A 12,561-nucleotide genomic window follows, 5' to 3' on the forward strand; every position below is an offset into this window, starting at 1 on the left:
TTCTGAGTTACTTTAATTGCCAAATTTTATGATGTCATTCTAATTACTAACACATTTTTCAGTTTTCTGGCGATTGTGCTTTGTTTAGGTTTCTTAGGCATTCTCTAGGCACTTTTTTCAATCTGGTAAGAAAAAAGCATTACAAAATGTTCTTAAAGTATTGTTTATTTGTGAAAATAACTAAATAACTATGAAGTATTAGGCACTTGGAGATTTAGCAGTCTCTGCCCTCTTGGTGTCTGCAATTAGGCACCCTTTTAGGGGAGGTAGACATTGAACAAATAAGTACACAAATAAATCATTCCAAATTGTGATTGAGTACTATGAATGAAACACACAGGATGCTTATGAGATTCCACAGGGAGGAACCTGGTTTTCTTCCATTTGAGTGTAGGAATATTAAGGAAAATCTCACTAAGGAAGTGAAATTCATGCTGAGATCTGAAGAAATTGAGGGCATGGAACAGGGGATGAGCACTCCTCAAAGCAGGACCAACAAATGCAGTCTACAAAGTGACTTAGGAGCTTGGTGAATTGAAGAAACTGAAAGAAGACCAGTCTGGCTGGAATGGTAGTAAGTAGTATGTAAAGTAGCTAGAGATGAAGTTGGAGAGAGATGGAGCAGCAGCCAGAGTATTTAGGGCCTTATAGGTCTCTGGGTTAGAAGTTTAGATTTATATCCTAAATTTAGAGGGAAGTCGTTAAAGGAATCTGGTTTACATTTCAAAAAATTGCATATAAGATCGTTTGGTTTATGACAAAGGAACCAAGAATATAAATGAGGAAAGGACAGTCTCTTCAATAAATGATGATGGGAAAACTGGACAGCCACATGCAAAAGAATGAAACTGGACCACTGTCTAACACCATACACAAAAACTAACTCAAAATAGATTAAAGACTTGAATGTTAGACCTGAAACCATAAAACTCCTAGAAGAAAACATACACAATAAGCTCCTTGAGATTGGTCTTGGCAGTGACTTTCTGGATTTGACACCAAAAGCAAAGGCAACAAAAGCAAAAATCAACAAGTTGGAACTACGTCAAACCTAAAAAGCTTTTGTACAGCAAAGGAAACCATCAACAAAATGAAAAGGCAACCTACTGAATGGAAGGGAAGTATTTGCAAATCATGTATCTGATGAGTTAATAACAAAAAAATATACAGAACTCATATAACAATAGCAAAAAAACAATCTGGAAAGAGTCCAAGATAGTGGCGTCAGAAGATCCTGAACTTATCTCCTCCCACAGAGACACCAGGTCTATATCTACATATGGATCATTTCTTCCTGAAAGAGATCTGAAAGCTACATAAACTGCTTCTCCACAACCAAGGGTAAAAGGGCCACATTGAGATGTTTAGGAGAGACACAGTCTCATCAAAAACCTCATCCCCAGTGCATTGACACAGAGTAGGGAGGGATCTCACTGGTCCAGCTCTTCTCCTGGAGGAGTGAGGGTTTTGTACCCCACATCAGGCACCACTAACCCCTGGGATCTGCACCGGAGAGATGAATTCCCAAAATGCCTACCTTAGAAAACAAATGGGCTGATGTCCAAGGGACTCAAAGGTCTATAGGGAACTGAGATTCTCCTTTTAAAGAGCTCATGTGCAGCCTTACTCACCCTGGGACCCAGCGCAAAAGCAGCAGTTTGAAAAATGCCTAGATTATTTTTGAAGGTTCATTTGCTAATCTTAAGACATCTGCTGCAGGGGCAGGAGACACTTGAAACTCTCTCTGGACACGGAGGCACTGGCAGATGCCATTTCTGTACTCTTCACCTCTCCAGCTAGTACAGGTGGACAGGCTTGGACTTGGCACCCTCCCGCTGCCTTGCTGAGGTAGGAGGGGGCCGAGCAGTCATGGCACTATCTCTCTGCCTTGCTGAAACCACAGAGCATAGGTGGATGGAGTGCTTCTCCGCTCCCTGGCTAGGGCAGGCAAGGACAAACGGTCACGGCATTGTTCTACTCCTTTGCTAAAGTCTGTGAGCACAGATGGTTGCAACACTCCTGCACTCCCTTGGTGGAGCCGGCAAGCACCAGACGTCATAGCATTTACCTACTTCTTTACTAAAGCTGGCTGAAGCCAGCAAGCATTCCTTGCTCCCTACGTTCTCTACCTGCCCCAGTAAAGCCAGCAGGCCCTGCACAGTTCACACAGGGGATGACCCTTGATTGCCTGGCCCTGGTGGCCAAGGTTGCTGGATTTCCTGGGCCTCACAAGAATGTAACAATTGGAAAGACGGTTCTTGACAGGTGCCACCACCAGGATACTACGCAGTTAGTAGACTGAAACACACCCCCCAGTCTTCCTGTGAAAAAGGCCTATTTGCTTATCCTGGAGCTTCAGCCTGGGGGACAGGCCTCAGGTTTCTCACGCATCTAGAGGCTACAGAGGTGCTTCTAGGGAACATAAGAAGGGAGACTGTATTCTTGTGCATCATGTTAAGTCTCACTACAGCTTAAGGATACCTCCCAGAAACTCATCTGGAACCCAATTTTTGCACCTCTCACCCAGTGGACACCTCCAGATCTCCTGATCTGGAGGCCAGCAAGGTTTAGGATTGAAGCCCCACAAGACTGTATATATTTGCATGCTTTAAAGCTGCTACCTTAGGGTCTGGCTTTCAGTCAGCCTGAAACTAGGTGCTAACTGAGGTTTCTCCCCTTGGAACACTGACAGGTCTGGGCAAACTCTCAACAATGGGAACCTATCAAGAATAAATCAGGCTGTTGAGACAAATCACAAAGGTATGAGAGACAACCAAAAACTAGGGCAAGGTTGAAGGATAAGGTTCATCACCTATACAAGCCCACTCCTTGAAGACTGAGAGAGCTAGGTGTTTTGTTTTGTTTTTTTTTTTTTTTATTAATGTTATGATAGATTACAACCTTGTGAGATTTCAGTTGTACATTTTTGTTAGTCATGTTGTGGGTACACCACTTCCCCCTCCATACCCTCCCCCCACCCCCCCTTTTCCCTGGTAACCACCGATCAGATCTCCTTCTCAATATACTAATTTCCACCTATGAGTGGAGTCATGAGAGCTAGGTGTTTTGCCTCCTGCATAGAAACAAACACAGAGTTAAGCAAAATGAGGAAATATAAAAATTTGTTCCAAATGAAAGAACAAGACAAAACTTCAGAAAAAGACCTTCATAATACAGAGATAAATAATCTACCTGATAAAGAATTCAAAATACTGGTCATAAAAATGCTCACTGAACTTGGGGAAGAATGAATGAACACAGTGAGAAATTCAACAAACAGAAAATATAAGAAAGTACCCAACAGAAGTCGTAGTGAAGATTACAATAACTGATGTGAAAAATACACTAGAGAGATTCAAGAGCAGACTGGATGAGGCAGAACAGATCAGCAAATGAGAGAGAAAGGGGCATAAAACTTATTTCAAGAAATAATGGTTGAAAACTTCCCTAACCTAGGGAAGGAAATAGACATCCATGTCCTGGAGGCCTAGAGAGTTCCAAAAGAGAGGAACCCAAAGAGATCCACACCAAGACACACCGTTATTAAAATGTCAAAAGTTAAAGAGAGAATGTTAAAAGTAGCAAGAGAAGAACAACTTGTTACATACAGGGGAAACCCCATAAGACTATTGGCAGATTTTTTTCAGCATAAACTTTGTAGGCCAGAAAGGAGTGTCATGACATATTCAAAGTGCTGAAAGGAAAGGATTTCCAACCCAGAAGACTGTACTCAGCAAAGTTACCATTCAGAGTTGAAGGAGAGAGAAAGAGTTTTCGAGACAAGCAAAAGCTAAAGGTGTTCATCACCACTAAACCAGTCTTATAAGAAATGTTAAAGGGACTTTTTAATCTGAAAAGAAATGACATTCATTAATATCAAGAAAACTTATGAAAGTAAAAATCACACTAAGAGTAAATATATAGTAAATGTAGTGGATTAATCACTTATAAAGCTAGTATGAGGGTTAAAAGACAAAAGTAGTAAAATTAAATAAGACTATAATAATTAGTTAAGGAATACATGAAGTAAAAAGATGTAAAATGTGACATCAAAAACAATTTTGGTGAGGGGAGAGAATGTCTAATTTTGAATGTGTTCAAATTTAAGTTCCTATCAACTTAAAATAAACTGTTGTACACATAGGATGTTATATGTGAACCTCATGGTAACCACAAATCAAAAACTTATTAGTAGATACATGAAAGAAAAGGAGAAAGGAATCCAAACATAACGCTAAAGAAAGTCATCAAACCACAAGGGAAGAGAGAAATAGAATAAGAAAGAAACAGAGAGGAACTACAGAAGCAGCCAGAAAACAGTTAACAAAATGGCACTATGTCCATACCTATCAATAATTACTTTAAATGTAAATGGACTAAGTTCTCCAATCAAAAGACATAGAGTGGCTAAATGGATGAAAAAAACAAGACTCATCTATATGCTGCCTATAAGACACTCACTTCAGAAGTAATAACACACAGACTGAAAGTGAAGATATGGAAAAGGATATTCCATGCAAATGGAAATGAAGGGAAGGCTGGTGTAGATATTCTTATTATCAGACGAAATAGACTTTAAAACAAAGACTGTAATAAAAGACAAAGAAGGGCGTTACATAAAGATAAAGGGTCAATCCAGAAGGAAGACAAAACATTGGTAAATATATGTGCACTCAACATAGCAGCACCAAAATATGTAAAGCAAATATTAACAGACTTAACGGGAGAAATTGACAGCAATACAATAATAGTAGGAGACTTTAGCACCCCACTTACATCAATGGATAGATGCTCCAGACAGAAAATCAATAAGGAAACATTGATCTTTAACAACACATTAGACCAGATAGACTTATAGATATATCCAGAATATTCCATCCGAAAGCAGCAGAATACACATTCATCTCAAGTACACATGGAACATTCTTCAAAATAGATCGTTAGTCTACAAAACAAGTCTCAATAAATTCAAGAAGATTGAAATCATATCAAGTATCTTCCCTGACCACAGTGGTATGAAACTAGAAATCAGTTACAAGAAGAAAACAGGAAAATTCACAAATATGTGGAAATTAAACATGGTACTGAACAGTGACTAGGTCATCAAAGAGATCAGAGGAGAAATAAAAAAATACCTAGAAGCAAAACAGAAATACAACATACCAAAATCTATGGAATGCAGCAGAAGCACTTCTAAGAGGGAAGTTCATAGCAATATAGGCTTACCTTAAGAAACAAAAATCTCAATCTAATTTTACACCTAAAGGAACTAGAAAAAGAACAACAAATGAAGCCCAAAGTTAGTAGAACAAAGCAAGTAATAAGGACTGGAGTGGAAATAAATGAAATAGAGACTCAAAAGACAATAGGAAAGATCCATGAAACTGACTAAGATCTTGTTCTTTGAAAAGATTAGCAAAATTGACAAACGTTTAGCTAGACTCACTAAGAAAAAAAGACATAAGGCTCAAATAAATAAAATCCGAAATGAAAGAATTAGAAATGAAAGAGTTACAACTGATACCACAGAATTACAAAGAATCGTAAGAGACTACTATGAACAATTATATTCCAACAAATTGGACAACCTAGAAGAAATGGATAAATTCCTAGAAAGCTAAAATCTTGCAAGAATGAATCATGAATAAATAGAAAGTCTGAATAGATCAGTTGCTAGTGAGGAGATTGAGTCAGTAATCAAAAACCTCCCAACAAACAAAAGTCCAGGACTAGATGGCTTCACTGGTGAATTCTACCAAACATTCAAAGAAGATTTAACACCTGTCCTTCTCAAACTCTTCCAAAAAATTGAAGAGGAGGGAACACTTCCAAACTCATTTTTTGAGGCCGGCATTACCCTGATACCAAAAGCAGACAATGACAACACAGAAAAAGAAAATTACAGGCCAATATCTCTGATGAACGTAGATGCAAAAATCCTCAACAGAATATTAGCACACCAAGGGCTGGCCGCTTGGTGTAGTGGTTGAATTTGGCACAGTCCACTTCAGAGGCTTGGGTTTGTGGGTTTGAATCCTGGGCGTGGACCTACACTACTTATCAGCTGTGCTGTGGTGGTGACCCACATGTAAAGTGGAGGAAGATTGGTGTAGATGTTACCTCAGGGCTAATCTTCCTCAGCAAAAACAAAATATTAGCAAACCAAATTCAGTAATACATGAAAAGGATCTCACAACATGATCAAGTCCCCTTGCATTCCAGGCATGTGAGGATGGTTCAGTATCCACACATCAATCAACATGCTACAGTCCATTAACAAAATGAAAGATAAAGATTATATGATCATCTCAATAGATGCAGAAAAAGCATTTCACAAAATTCAACATCCATTTATGATAAAAACTGTTAACAAAGTAAGTATAGAAGGAACATACCTCAACGTAATAAAGGCTATGTATGACAAGCCCACAGCTAACGTCATACTCAATGGTGAAAAACTGAAAGCTTTTCCTCTAAGATCAGAAACAAGGCAAGGATGCCCACTCTCACCACTTCTATTCAACTTAGCAGTAGAAATCCTAGCTACCTCACACCTGGTAGAGTGACTGTTATGAAAAAGACAAGAAATAACAAGCAGTGGCAAGAGTGTGGAGAAAAGGGAACTCTGGTGCATTGTGAGTGGGTATATAAATTGGTGCAGCCACTATGGAAAACAGTATGGAGGTTCCTTCAAAAATTAAAAACTATGATATGATCCAGCAATTCCACTTCTGGATATTTATCCAAAGAAAATGGATACACTAACTGGGAAATATATATGCACCCCCATGTTCATTGCAGCTTTGTTTACAGTGGCTAAGACATGGAAGCAACCCAAGTGTCCATTGATGGATGAATGGATAAAGAAGTTTTTGTGTGTGTGTGTATATATATATAATATAATATATTATACTATACTATATTATATTATATACACACACACATACGTATATGCAGTGGAATGTTATTCAGCCATAAAAAGGACATCTTGAAATTTGCAACAATGTGGATGGACCTTGAAGGCATTATGATGAGTGAAATAAGTCAAACAGAGAAAGACAAATATTGTATGATCTCACTTATATGTGGAATCTAAGAAAAACCAAACTCATAGACACAGAACAGATAAGTGTTTGCTAGAAGTGGGCAGATGGGAGGTGGACTAAATGGTTGAAGGGAATCAAAGGTACAAACTTGCAGTTGTAAACAAGTCATGGAGATTTATTTAATCTACAGCATGGTGACTATAGTTAATATAGTATTGTGTATTTGGAAGTTGTTAAAGGAGTAAGTCTTAAAAGTTCTCATCACGAGAGAAAAAATTGTAACCATGTATAGGAATAGATGTTAACTAGACTTATTGTGGAAAGAATTTCGCAATATATACAAATATTGAATCATTATCTTGTACACCTGTTATGGTATATGTCAGTTTTATCTCAATTTAAAAAAATGCAGGGAAAAATATCAATTTGGCTGCCTTGTGGAGAACAGTTAGATGTGGGGAATGAGGGAGAAAGAGATGTTTGGTGAATCCAACATTATGATTTGAGTAGCTGAGTGGTGAGATGCCTAAGCGTCATAGAATTGTAAATGGTCAACCAGACAGTTTGAAATCTAAGGCCTTGCAGCAAATGTGATAAGCATGTCTTCTTTGTATTTAGACTGCTGATAGATAGCTCAGCAGAACTAGGCTGAGGCTGACAGCTTGACATTGATTAATCAGTACTCTCTTGATTATTTTTTTTAGCAAATATTTGTTGAGGCTTTTCTTTGTGCTTGATATTGTTCCATTGGATTGCAGTGTATGACCTCTCCTTTACTATTTATGTTAATTAATGTTATTTATTGTGTGTTTCTTCAGTATTCTTCCTTTTTATCTTAAACAGCCTTATGAGTCTCGACTCATGCCTTTTCTTGAACCTTCCCTGTGCACCTTTTCTGGGAAGATGCTTCATTAGTCTCATTAGTCTTCTCTCCTGCTGGTGTCTTCTTTATGCCCTCTCAGTTAGCTTTTTTCTTTGCAAACATTCACAAAGCCTCTTTACCCAATACCAACAAAATAATTATTCTTTTGCTTTCTCCTTCATTTATACGTCTTTCTGTCTTTTTCTGTGTCTCTTTGTCCCTCTCAGTCTTCCTTCTCACTGTCTGTTGGTGTTTCTCAGTCTCTGCCTCTCTATCTCTCAGTCTCTACTCAGTGTCTCTTTTCTCAGGCTCTCCTATCTCTTGGTCTCTCTTTGGTGTCTCTTCTTGGTTTCTTCTCTTCTCTCTTAGTCCCCTATCTTTCTCTTTGCGTCTCAATAGTAATCTATCTGCTGGCTCCTCTAGGTATATTTCTTTTCTTCTCCATCAGAATTCTCATAATTCTTTGCACATAGTCTTTCATAGACTTGTGTATCATAAATGTATTTTTAGTGTATTTCTTATTAGACTGGAAAAAGAAAACCAAAGTAAAAAATTTGTTATTCACCTTTGTTTCCTAAGCTTCACACTGCCTCACATATGGTAAGTGCTCAGGATATATTTTGATCAATTTTAATAACTGTTTATTATCAAAATCATGTAAATATTTTCGTGGATATCTTGTATGTTCCTTTTGAACACTACAGAACACATTGAAATACCCATTGTTTCATCCAAATTGCAAGCTGTTTGAATCTTTAAGTGGTTTGTTCCATCTACTTTACTGTACCTGTACCCTTGGAGCATCAAATCATGTGGGTTCTATATAGGCAAAGAAGGACTATGTGATATAAATGATAATTTTAAACTTCTTAACAAAATATTTTTGGTCCATACATAATAATGAGGTAGTTTCGGCATTAGTAGTTTGCTGGATAAAGGTAAATTGTTCAACCTTCTCTTTGCATAGCAGCCTTCTATTTTGACATGATAAATGTTAAGGTCACTTCTCATGTCCTCCTCTTTCTTAGTTTAAAACAATCTACAGGAGGGAATAGGATTATAAATACTAATTTGGCCAAATAATTTACCAAAAATTTCTTCACAGAAATTTTTCTCTTAATGTTGACAAAGTAATAGCATCATGAGTTATAAATAGGAGAGTCAAGCTTTAGAACGTGAGCCCTACTAAATTGCTTTGTTCTGTTCCCTTTACCAAAAATAAATTAACATTTTCTAGTTTGGAAAGAGCTGTAAATTTCTTAGGCAATTTAATACCAGCTTGAGTCTGAATTTTAGGATTATCTTTGAGAAGAACTTATTTGAAAGTTGTCAGGAGTAGAAGATAGTAGTACTTGGGCTCACTAAATAAGTTTGAGTGTAATTAATTGGATCAAAATCATATTAATGAAATTTGTTTGCTTTGAAGCCATAGCAATATTAAGAATGCCCATGTAAAAATAGTCTTGGTCCCTTTAAATAAGACACATGATAGATAGTTTTCTTTGTAAAGATGATAGGTCATCATAATTTACTTTACTGAGTACCTTTCATGTGGGATGGGGAAGAAGTCTGGCAGTATTTCACAACAAAATACTCATTCATTTCTGTATTTGGTTGAAACAAATCCTCTATAAAGAACATGATAGCTCCTTATAGGGATAAGAAAATCATGTCTCTATTTCCACATAAAGCAAATACTGTGTATTTAGAGTATATTTAATGGGTTTTGAGAGGAAATGAGGGAGCTGTGTATTTTATTGTATTTCAAATACTATGACTGGTGAATTACATAAATGCTTTGATGTTGTTTTGGAAAGTAAATAACTTTTCATGCGTAAATACTGTCTTACAATGCTGAAATAAAATCATATTTATCAATGTACAGCTTTCTCAGAACATACATTTTACAGCTCTGTTGTTATATTGTATGAAAATGACTGTTGAACTGGAAAACCTGATAAAAGTGAATACATTCAATGATTTTAATAAAGGGACTTCCCTGGTTTGTAACAATTTATTTTATTTTTTTACATTTGATCCTGAGACCTTATTCATCTTATAGCTGAAATGTAAAAATTATTGGGATGTGGTTTCCTTGAACACTGATATACCCAAATGGATCCAATGTGATTTGATCACATGATATTATCCTTATCTTAGACATTGTTTTTGTTCTAACCATAATGCAGTGCTATTTCATGAGTCCCTGTGAAGTTATATGATCATTCACGTTTCAGCCTCCATTGGTTATACACAAGGGTAAAGTTGTACATCAGCAAATTCACATAACTTTGGAAAACTAAATGCAAATTACAATGTGTGAGAGTTTTGTATGCTCTGAAGCATTGTACAAGTGCTAATAGTAGAGTCTTAATTATATCAAATTTGAAACATAGGACTTGGTTAGGTAATTGGAGGTGATAAAAGTTAATACACAGAAATCAGCTCAGTGTATTACAAATAGCTGCCAATTAGAAGATAATGAAGGAAGCCAAGACTCCATTTAAAATAGCAGTTTTAAAAAGTGCCCGTGCATAAACTTAACAAAAACCTATGTATTTAGAACTTTAAAAGTCTCCTGAAGTCCCTAAAAGCTTACTTGAGCAAATGGAAAGGTAAAATATATTTTTGAGTAATATTCAGTGTCATAGAACTGTCCATTTTCTCTAAGTTGCTTTGTAAAATATGCTGTACCAATAAAAATGCCTGCTTCTTTTTTTTTTTGGTGGGGGATGGTGTCTGGAACTAGATAGTAGATTCTAAAGGTCAAATGGAAAAAAATTAGCAATAGTGGGTTGTAAAAATGAAAAAGAAAGGCAGTGAGGATGAGCTAGCCCTACTAAATTTGAAAATATACTGTAAAGTCTCAATGGTTCAAACAATGTGTTTTTGACACATAAATAGGCAAAAATGACTAATGGAATGAAATAGAGGATCAGAAATAGATCCAAATACGTGGAGGAATTTAGTATATGATAAAAGTATCATCTTAAAATCAGTAGGGTAAAGATTAATAAGTGGTATTAAGATAATTAGATAGCCATTTATTTTTTTAATTTTTATTATTTTTTTGAGGAAGATTAGCCCTGAGCTAACATGTGCCACCAATCCTCCTCTTTTTGCTGGGGAAGGCTGGCCCTGAGCTAACATCCGTGCCCAACTTCCTTTCCTTTGTATGTGGGACACCTGCCACAGCGTGGCTTAACAAGCAGTGTGTGGGTCTGCACTTGGGGTCCAAACTGGTGAACCCCCGGCCGCCAAAGTGCAACATGCGAACTTAACAGCGGCGCCACTTGGCTGGCCACTAGATAGCTAGTTAGAAGAAAAATAAATTTGGATTCATATCTCAAATGTATCAAACATTTAAATGTAAAAAAAAAAAAAAACCTGTAACATTACAAAAGAAAACAAGAGTGAGTTCCTATATATCTTTGGAGCAGGGAAGACCTTTCTAGCTAAGACTTAAAACCCAGAAGCCATAAAGTAAGAGAGTGATAAATTTGACAGTCAAATTAAAAAGAAAAAAACTTCTTTGGTAAACAAAATAAAGCAAAAACAAACAAAAAAAACCCCACCACCATACGGAAAGTTAAAGGACAAATAATATCCTGGGAAAACACTTTTACAATATATACGACCAAGGGCTAATCTATGTGAAGAGTTCCTAGAAATCAACAGGAGAACCACTTAGTAGAAAATTAGGTGAAGGACAAGAGCAGAGAATTCACATATAAATGGCCATTACACATTTAATAAAATTCTTGCTCTCATTCATAATCAAGGAAGTGAAAATTAAAACTGTATTGTAATTTTAGTTCTTTCCTTTTTGATTGGCAAAAACCCAAATGTTGAATGACAACACTTTGCTGTTAAAATGAGTGAAGTGGTACAGTCTTCTTGGAGGGTAATCTGGCAATATCTACCAAAATTATATGTATTTACATTTTGACTCAGCATTTTCACCAGCAGTGTCATTAACAGATGACTGGTTAAATAAGCTATAGTGTATTTATACACCAGAATACTGTGCAGCTGGAGATATATATATATATATATATATATATATATATAAAGAATGTGGAAGATTTCTAAAGATAGATAGAAAGATTCTCCAGGATATTAGTGGAGAATAAAGCAAGGGCAGAACTGAATTACTTACCTTTTCTGTTAGAGAGGAGGAATAGTAATATTATGCTTATATTTGCAAAAAGAAATATTTGAAGAATAATAATAAACCACGAAAAATGACTTTACCTGTTGGGAATGTGTGGAGTGAGAAATAAGATAGTCGAAGAAGGATGGAACCCAGATTTCTTTGTGTATACTTCTTCATATTGTTTTGATTTCTGAATCTTATAAACAGATTACTTACATACAACTTAACATTCTAAAAAGTTGACAGAACAAGAAAAAAAGTTGAAAATTCATTGAAAGAGTTTTGTAAACTGAGAAATACTTTATAAGTACCAGTTATTTATTTGAATTTTAGTTGTGGTATAGAATTTAAAACGTGGAATATGATTGTGTGTCCAGATTAAAAAATTATAATCCACCATGCCTACCTTCCTCCCACCCTTCTCCTCCTTCTAAACAATTGTCCTAAAACATTAGGTAGGGCTGAACACGGATGTCAGGTGCTGGAGGCATGGTGGT

General features: G+C 36.4%; 1 protein-coding gene across 2 annotated transcripts in view; it reads left to right on the forward strand.

Annotated features, from left to right (window-relative positions):
* Positions 1 to 12,561, forward strand: part of FNIP1 (folliculin interacting protein 1) — a 129,660-nt gene that overhangs the window by 44,389 nt on the left and 72,710 nt on the right. The gene's annotated exons all lie outside the window — the stretch shown is intronic.

Source organism: Equus quagga, chromosome 7, assembly GCF_021613505.1.
Source record: "Equus quagga isolate Etosha38 chromosome 7, UCLA_HA_Equagga_1.0, whole genome shotgun sequence".
NCBI classification, from domain to species: Eukaryota; Metazoa; Chordata; class Mammalia; order Perissodactyla; family Equidae; genus Equus; species Equus quagga.